This window comes from Phallusia mammillata, chromosome 7 (genome assembly GCF_965637545.1).
Source record: "Phallusia mammillata chromosome 7, kaPhaMamm4.hap1.1, whole genome shotgun sequence".
In the NCBI taxonomy this organism is placed as follows: domain Eukaryota; kingdom Metazoa; phylum Chordata; class Ascidiacea; order Phlebobranchia; family Ascidiidae; genus Phallusia; species Phallusia mammillata.
In genome coordinates, this window is record NC_137258.1 from 7,934,077 (window position 1) to 7,940,931 (window position 6,855).

Sequence of the window (6,855 nt, forward strand, 5' to 3'; positions counted from 1 at the left end):
ACATAATACATGCTTCATAAAGAAACGTAATATTAATTTCCTTTTAACCCACTTCTGTTGTCAAAATTAAACAATAATTATTTTAGAGCGTTCATATGTGTAGATCACTTTGAAAAAAGCGATCTGCTGATTATCGGTTGCAGAAAAAAGTTAAAAATTGGTGCTTTGCCACCAAAAAAAATTCCTAAACAGCAGTACAGGACAAAATTGGTAACATTGCCCATGAACATATAAATGTTTATTACAGCTAAAATCATTTGTTGTGGCCAAGACAAGCAGAAAAGCACCATTTGACAGAAAGGTTCTTTCATAAGTTAAACACCACAGCGTTAAAAGTGTTGAGAAAGCTTTTTAACAATTAGGTCCTCAGCTGAAAGTTAGTACACACTTCTTAAGTTAACAATTCATTGTAAACAACAAGTTGTACAACATTTAGAAAAGTGGTCATTTTATAGAAAAGGCAAATACCTTTTGGTAGAACAATATAAAAATAAAATTGTTAAAGCATACATAAGGTACGGTTATGTTTATTATGAATTAATCTGGGTTTCTGTATGTTATAATTTTTGTGGTAGACTTTGCATCTCAAGCAATGTTGAGGTTGGATGGGCTCCATTTTATGGATGGTGAGTTAAACCACTATCCTTGGGTATTACTCCATTGAGGAAATCAACTTTAAATGCATTTTTAAGTATAACACCTGCTTTTAAAACAAGATAGTTTTTACCATTAGGCTTTTATTGTTTTTTTTTTTTTTTTGCATCATTACAGGGGAGTTGGATAACTTTAAACTTTGTACGGGAGTAAGCAGGAAAAAACAAGAATATTAACAAACATGTCATACAAGCATGGAACGCCCTGACAGGCACAACCATAATTCGCTCACCTCACTGCAATGTAGCCAGTAGATATGGCAACACATTTAAAACTAGATCACCTAATATTCAAACACAGTAACAGAAAAAGAGCCGGTAATGTGTAAAATGTGTGCAAAGTATGGCAAAAAATGGAACGCAACAGAGTGCAGCAAATGAAATCCAGTGCAACTAGTGAAGAAGAATTGGTAACAGTGGATGACCGAATTCATTAGGATATCTTGGTATGCAGATTCAAATGTTTCTCATTTAATTTTGGAACAGTAATGTGTCATTTCCCATCTGCAGGATTTGGTTGAAAGTCAAAAACACTCACTAATGAGTGGCAAGCCTCATTTTTAAAAAATGCAATGTAAAAATGCTTCAAAGACCATTAATCGGAGAAGGTACCACCCTGATGTGGTTCATTGGGTAATTGAGTTGTTTGCTAGAGCTTCAGCAGCATATAATCATCTCAGAACCAGTGGTGTTCTTATATTGCCACCATCACGTACTTCACAGTAGTACAGGTATAAGTTGCAATTTTACACATAATTTTTTGAACTGACATATCATCACACAATCCTAAAAAACACTGTAGATTGTTAAAAATATTGGCTCTGGTGCATGTGGTATCAACCAATCGGCAGTCAATGCTCTGTGGATGAAAAGTTAGTTAACAGCAGCAATTTATGCACTTTTTCATGTTTTTTTTAAATTTATTATTTTCATGTAGTCAAGAAAATTGTTATTCTAGGAAGGCCTAAGGCCACTTAGTTGGATTTATTGACTACGGGGCCAGAAATGCAGACACCATAATGGCAACCCATATACGTAGCAAGGTGGTACACATAATGCAAATTGTCCAATTCAGCGAATTCAAAGTCCAAACTTGCTACATAAATAAGGTTAATTGCCATTTTTTTATGATATTATTAAGAAAATTCCAAAAACTAAAACATTTTTATCAAACTAAACGTCGCAGCTCAAAAAACTATCGACAAGAGGACAAAATATGTGTATGTTCTTACCAATGCACACGAAATGTGTACTTGTTCATTCAAGCGTGCAACGTCTGAAGGAAGGCAAAACCAATATATTCGCGTTCATGGTAATTAAATTAGATTAGTTAAAATAAAAATGTTTAAAAAATACATCAACATAACATAACTACACATTATAAGTTACATCTTGTTCTATGTAGTAATTCACCCGAGAGATTTAAAAAAAAATTTAGTCGGCAGACGAGTTGCGCATCTAGTGAATTAAGTTATCTATGGTACTAAATACTGTATGTGGCAGAAGGTTTCTGCGTGGTAGCCTATTGCATGTTCCCGCACGACGTGTTAGTAAAGGACAGAAATAAGCTACGCCTCGTGCACAAGTGTAATTTTGCGGATTATATATAAGGCTGGCGGTTGGGGTTAATTGGGATGGGGTGAAGGTTTGTAAATGAAATAACTATATAACCCGGTCTCAAATAATCTTTTACAGCTTATGTCCTCAATTTGGTATCATACAGTTCGCATATTTCTAAAATGTGATCTATTTTGCGAACGGGGCCTTTTCAACCAATTAGAACGGCGGAAATTTGCCATTTTTCGTTACGTCACGTCGGCCGTTTGTGTGTCTACTCGGTCGACGCATTCGGTACATTGACAGTGAAGGTGACTTTTGTGTGGCTATTATGTAATGCATAACAGTTAATTGGATGCAAAACTTGCTTTCATTTGGTTATAATCACTGATCAAAGGTATATAGCCTAGCCTACATTGGCTGCCATCAGCAAAGTATGTGTGGGTTTGGTTTTTTTTAGACAGCAGCACTTCATGGAAAAAAACAGCACAGGCAAAAGAAAGCCGAAAGACCGATGTATCCATTGTTTTTACTAAAATGTAAGGCTTGGATGTATAAAAGTGTAGGAAGTATGCATGCGGTATGTCATTCGACATATCATTAGTGCCTTTCAGTACAAAGGCGTTAAACCAAATGACAAACAACTGTAATGTATCACCTGACACAAGTCAAAACTCATTTTCTGTTCATTTATTTTGTTTTCAAAGAGCACTGGTTTGATGGACCCGATTTGTTGTTTAGCGCTAGCCGTGTCAAAGTGCCCGCTCGACAACGCTTCCGTTAGATCGCGCTAAAAAGTTAAAGCTAGCTATGTTTTGATGTGAGCCTTTCGGTCAAGTATTTGGCGGCAGTCTCTAATCCGTACAATACAAACAGCTGCTCTGTTGGATGCATCGTTTCGAGGTATTGTAAAAAATGGTTTGTTGTGGGTTTGTTCTGATTATAATGGGGGAAATATCAACGTTTTATGGCAGACTGGAGCTTAATGTAGCACAGAAAAGGTTTTCACTTGATGTTAAGTCATATTTAGTTTACTTGCATGTACTGTTATGTCAAATATGTTAATCTTATAAAAAGATCAAGTCCTGGCTAGATAATTTGTGTTAGAGAAAAAATGCCATTACACCAGTTGTGTTGGAAATAGTATGTTTTGTACTTGATAACATGTTTAAATGTGTCTTGAGACATATTTAATGGTACTTCACATGTACATACATATGGCAAACTTATTTATTATTTTGTGTTATTTTTATCTTCAAAAGTAGTTCTGAATAGTTATTTATATTACAAGAAAAAGTAAAATTCAACATGCCTAATGGCAAGTAGTAATAGTATATAATTGGTAACTTAGAACCAGACTGTTCAATATTGTTTTTGTTGTTGTTCTTAAATATCTTATTAAACTTTCTCTACATTGCTGTTTATAAATCATAACAAACACAATTACTTGATTGATGTATTATTTGGTGAATTGAGCCACACAGTACCAGCAACAACATGTTGGTCTTTTATCAATGAGTAAAATAGCACTGTGATCAAATTTGTTTCAAGTCAGCCTAGTAGTTAGATAGAATTTTTTGAATAATGTTTTTTGTCATAATCATTACAAGATGTAATAACTCTTGACATATATGTTATACATTTTCACTACACTTAATTTATGCCACATATTCTGTTAAATTTTGTTGTGTGTTTGTAAAAGAACGTTCATTTTATCATACCTACTGTTCAGACCTAAGTATTCCAAATGAATAACGTCGGTACGTCAAGCGCTTTCATGAAAGATATCCGCAACGCTTGACGGCTTTATCGCAACGCAAAGTGAAAGAGGTGCAAACGGGGACACTACAATGGCGTAGGATTTTCCGTACGCCGTTGCGTGACTGCCTAATCCGAGTCGACTTTAATGCGTTGCTTGGTTATCGTGTGCGTTGCTAGTTTGACCAACGCGATGGACATACAAGTATGATTAGTTTTGTCGTAAAGCGAGGCGCTCTTGCCCAGTAACAGTACTAAGCACATCGTTTAGATTTTTAACATTCGCAGTTATAAGATTTTTTACATTACCATCCAGTTTTGAACAACAAATCGATGTCGACTAACAGTGGATAGTGCGCCGGTGAGCGCTCTCGATCGATGCGACTTTCATGGGATTTAAAAGCGTAATCGATTCGCCGTTATGCATATGACTAATCGGCCCCTCTCTGATCCAGACCTACAGAGCTGCGTTACACTATTAATACTAGCGTGTAGTATCAAGCACTTGGGATGCGAGATCGAAGTTACGCGTGTTTGTAGCGTGAAAGTCAAGTTTGCCGTGGAAGGAACGCCGAAGATAAGATGGCGTTACGAAAACAAGACCTACGCGCCTAACGCGCTTCCACATTTTGTTTTGGTTGTATGCAAACGGTCGGTGAGGCTCTAAAATTGATCGAATTCGCCATTGTCAAGGCGCGAAGCTATGTTCTTCGTTGTGTAGAGTAGACATTACCTGTTAGAAATAGAAGTGTACTTTTGATTTGGTCGCGATGACCGTTTACATTGTTGGCAGAAAGTATTCAGAAGGCCCACCTGTTCCTTTGTATGTTTTGTTTTGATTTCTGTGTCGTACTTGGATTATAGCTTGAAAATGGCAAAAACATACAATAATTCATTTGTCGGAACTGTACCATGAAGCTGTGTATTAATATGCGCGAATTATCGCAGTAGCCAAAGCAATAAGGTTCTGTTCTTTGGTAGGTGTAAATATGATTTTTCAATTACGCCCTTTACATGGTCAATGGGCGTAGGGTAAAACAGTTTCCAATAGGTGCGGCGCATTTTTACGTCACGCATACACCCTGGAACTTATGAAACTCACCTACAATGCAAATGGCTTGTTTGCGTTTTCACAGGAAGCAAATATTAGCTTTGTCGTGCTCTATGTACTTTCCAACGATAAGTTTTTGTTTTTTGCGTTAACTGTAAACTGTCATTAGTAACACTGTCGGCCTACCTGCCCACCCGTTGTGTCACTGTCACCTTTTGTTTGGTTTCTCTGATAGCTATATAAAGCAAATCGCCTACGCACTAATGAATTCTAGTGCTAGATTGGGAAGTTATTAGGGCAGAATTTCTCTTAGTGTCCGCAATAAAAACAAGGCATATTTTAAACGGCAACAGAAGACAGTGTTCAGGGTTTTTGTTTGCAGAATTTGACAGTGTTTCAGATATGAAGCATAAACTGCGTTGTGAAAGGATCATTTGTCTGGAAGCTGTTTTCAGTGTAAATCCATAGCCTAATCCTACTGTACCTTACCTTCGGGAGCGTCCTCTGTATTTGATTCGTTGCGGAAACAGTTGCTTTGTTCGCAGTGTTACGTTTCAGGTGATGACAGGGTGTTCATGGAACTTGGCGACCGCCGACGCTGCCATTTTTGTTTTAGCGACGTTAACATATTTTGCCGTAGGCCGTGAAAGGTTAGACTTAAAAACTTCTAATTGCAAATCTTTGCGAAGACTTGCAGTATGGTTTGGTTGCGTTTGAATTGCGCTGCAGTGATTATACACCCCTTTAAAACTGCCAGCTTTGCGCGCCAGTCTAGGTTGCCTTGTAATTAGTCTCAGGGGTTCACTAATGTTCCGTTTAACGCCACTGTACTTATACATCCGTCGAATGTGTTTAAATGGTGTCAAGGGTCAACTTGCAAATTTAACTATATCGAATTCGTTGCCTAAATTATGACATTGTTAATTTCCTTGTGATTTCTTTTTTTTCCTTGTGATTTCGAGTTTTTACACAGACATACACTTTTTAGTACTTTTTAACGAACCTAATAAATATAATCCAATGTTTTATATTTAAGACATTGCTTTTTTCCTTTTCGAATGTCTGGACAAGTTTTAAATCCTTTCTATTGCGGACATCTATATCGCTGTACGATCGATACAGAGCACAGTGCACGTGGTCGGATGAAACAAGGAGCCCTACACATCGATTACAGGCGAAACCCATATTAAATGGCTTGGTACCGTATGGTTGCCGTCGACCCAATGACGTTTTTTTCAGCCGGGTGGGCAATGGAGCCATCGGCCTGTCGCAAAATATTTGCTTAATGTGTGCACAGATGGCGTGCGTTCGTGATCAATGTGTTTTCTCGAAACAGCGTTTGTAGTAGATTTGTGTTGCCTAAATTCTCGATGTGCGCAGTGTACGACTAGTTTCAGTTGCAGTTGGTTAGATAAACGCGCCAGTAAATCAGGAAAGACAGTTCGTTGAAGCTTATTGCTAATAGTTCCAGGATGTGGCACTTGCGTTGTTGGTCGACATATGCACTGTACCCCAGCCCAAAACGGATGGCATTGTTTACGTCCTTCTTTGGTAAATTAACGCGGCGTGTTACACTGCTATCTACCGTTTCCAGTGTGTGAATTATTGATGACGGCAGATGCCGAACTCTTGTTCGACCTTTCATGGCTACCGTGGTTGATAGCTATGCTCGCTGTGTCCGGTATTAAAATTTGGCTTAAAATTGCCCTTTTCATCGCAAATTGAATGTTTTATGGTTGTTCGCATATACAATGCTCCGTAAGACCCGATTTTCGTGAGTCGTCGGACAATACAGATGTGGATCCGATGTTTGTGATGACCTGTTCTATTTTAGCG

General features: G+C 37.7%; 1 long non-coding RNA gene across 1 annotated transcript; it reads left to right on the plus strand.

Annotated features, from left to right (window-relative positions):
• The first annotated feature begins 92 nt into the window (after positions 1-92).
• LOC145238952 (uncharacterized) lies at positions 93-824 on the plus strand. Its single transcript, XR_013862216.1, has 2 exons — positions 93-515; positions 576-824. It is a non-coding gene; the product is annotated as an uncharacterized LOC145238952 (long non-coding RNA).
• The last annotated feature ends 6,031 nt before the right edge of the window (positions 825-6,855 follow it).